Here is a 2,816-nt window from a genome sequence, read left to right as displayed (position 1 = left end):
ATGGGGAAGGATGTGCAATGAAGGGGGAGGATGGTGGGGGTGACATGACCAAAAAACAGCATCGGCTCTCGCTGCAGGGCGGGCCACCTCTAATCCATTTTTGAAATGATCTTGCGGGCCAAATATAATTATATCGCGGGCCAAATTTGGCCAGAGTTTGACATGTGTACCTTAGACTTTCGTCCACTTGCCTTAAACAGATGTTTACTAGGGCTTGGTGTTGGGACTGTTTCTTTTCATGTTATACTTCAATGATTTGATGATGGAATTGATAGCTTTGTGACCAATTTTGCAGATGATGCAAAGATAGGAAGGGCAGGTAGTGTTGTGGAAGCACTGAGACGGCAGAAGGATATCCGAGAGGGATAGAATACAGAAGCAAGGATGTAACGTTGAGGCTTTATAAAGTGTTGGTCAGACTGCACTTGGAGTATCGTAAGCCATTTTAGGCTCCTTATCTAAGGAAGGATGTATCAACATGCGAGGTCCAGAGAAAATTCATGAGAATTATCCTGGAATTAAAAGGTTATATGAGGAGCGTTTGATGGCATTGGGACTGTACTCTCAGGAATAAGAATGAGGGGAGGATCTCATTGAAAACTATTGAATGCTGAATGGCCTCAATAGTGGACGTGCAGAGGATGTTTCCTGGGGCCAGGGAGTCTGGGACCAGAGAGCACAGCCTCGGAATACAAAAAATGTTAATTTGAAACAGAAATAGGAAGAATTCCTTCATCTATAGGGTAGTGAATCTCTCGAATTTGTTGCCATGGATGGCTGTGGAGACCATTATTGGGTATATTGAGACAGAAGCAGGTAGGTTCTTGATTAGGAAGGGAATCTCAGGTTGTACTGAGAAGATAGGAGAGTAGAGTTGAAATGGCTAGTAAATCAGGCACAATATAATGGCAGGCAGACTCGATGGGCCAAGAGGCTTAATTCCACCAAGTATCAAGCTCTTAACATCTGTCCTTGGGATAGATCCCAGTTTATTGAAAGAGACTTAAGATGAGATTGCTAAAGCTTTGTTGAGGATCACAATAGGGGACTGGAGAATAGCCAATATTGTTCAAAAAGGGAAAACTGGAGAATCCAGGAGCTCATATTAATTGTGGGAAACGATTGGAGAGGACACTTGGGATGGGATTTATGCACATTTGGGAAGGTATGGCCTGATTTTTTGAACAGCAGGTTATGAGGGGGTGAACAAGATGGTTAATGAGGGTAGGGTCGTGGATGTTTTCTTGTGCCAGGCCAATCTAGAAGGTAAAGATTCATGGAATAAACTGTGAAATAAGCTGTGGATTGAGCTTGCCAATTGAAGACACCGGGTAGAGGAAGAAGGATGTTACTCTGGCTGGAGATCCATGACCATTAGTGTATGGCAGAAGTCAATATTGGTACTCCTTTTGGTCCATCCATGACTTCTGATTTGGATACACCCAGATAATCTTGTATTGCAAGCTCCCATTTCATTTAGTGTGAACTGTGGCGGCATGGCACTAGCCAGGCGAACCAGCCCCGCTTGTAATCCACAAGCCGGGGCAGCCGGCCAAAATAGCGCTGTCGGGGGTTTCCCCTTTTCAGCACCGGGCTCAGAAGCCCGCACTGGAGCACCATGTGACATCAGCGCCCCCCAGCGCGGTTCTCAGCCAGGTCCGGGCTGGGAGTATTAAGTCCAACCCGGCAACCAGCAATAAACAAGTTTTCTGCTCACTGAGCTCAACCCATCTGGTTGTGTGTTCTTTCAGTAGCAGTGTAGCTGCCACTACAATTGGTGACCCCAACTGGTTCAAATGTCTTTGAACCCAACATGAGCGAACCTGGGATCAGTGCTAGAGCTGTCAAGTTGCCTGACTTCTGGGTTCAGGAGCCGGAGATCGGGTTCAGCCATGCAGAGGCTCAGTTTCACCTCCGCCAGATTTCGTCCGACACAACCGAATTCCACCATGCGGTTGCTGCCCTGGACCAGGCCACCACCAAATGTGTGCTGCACCTTGTTTAGCACCTGCCTGCCGAAGATAAATATGGGACCATTAAGCGAGTGCTTACCTGATCCCTCAGACTATCCAGGCACCAGCGTACCACTCGAATGCTGCACCTCGATGCCTTAGGGACAGGTGGAGCTGATGGACAAGATGCTCGCGCTCATGGGTGATCACACCAACTGCCCACTCTTTGAGCAAATTTTCCTCGATCATCTGCCCGAGGACATCTGGCCGTTACTGGCCCAAGAGAGCTTTACCGACCCAAGGAAGGTTGCTTTGAAGGCCCAAGTGCTATGGTTCGAGCAATTCCTGGAGGGTTCAGCGGTCCAGCAGGTCACGAAGTACGGGCATGACCACGACAAGCCTGCCCCTAGCGCTGTGGTAGAACACCCGGCCCTTGCAGGGGCCACCAAGAGCATAACCAGGGGCACGGCATCCTCTCTGGGCCTCTGATTCTACCACCAGCGCTGGAGAGACAAGGCTCAGAAGTCTCATCAGCCCTGCTCAATCCAGGGAAATGAGCAGGCCAGCCGCTGTTAATGGCTGCCGTGGCTAGCCAAGGACACAGACTCTACCTGAGGGACAGTCAGTGGCCAGTGCTTCCTCGTTGACACTGGGGCCCAGATCAGCGTCATCCCGGCCATGGCCATCGAGTCCAGAAACCAACCTCGAGGACCTCCCCTCCACGCGGCCAATGCAACAGAGATCTGGACGTATTGGAACAAGACAGTCCACTTCCAGATCGGCCGGTGAAAGTTCTTGTGGAGGTTCACCGTCTCGTCCCTTCCAACTGCCATCCTGGGTGCTGACTTCCTCCTTGCCCATGGC

This window comes from Narcine bancroftii, chromosome 10 (assembly GCF_036971445.1).
Source record: "Narcine bancroftii isolate sNarBan1 chromosome 10, sNarBan1.hap1, whole genome shotgun sequence".
In the NCBI taxonomy this organism is placed as follows: domain Eukaryota; kingdom Metazoa; phylum Chordata; class Chondrichthyes; order Torpediniformes; family Narcinidae; genus Narcine; species Narcine bancroftii.
Note: the sequence above shows the minus strand (reverse complement) of the source record.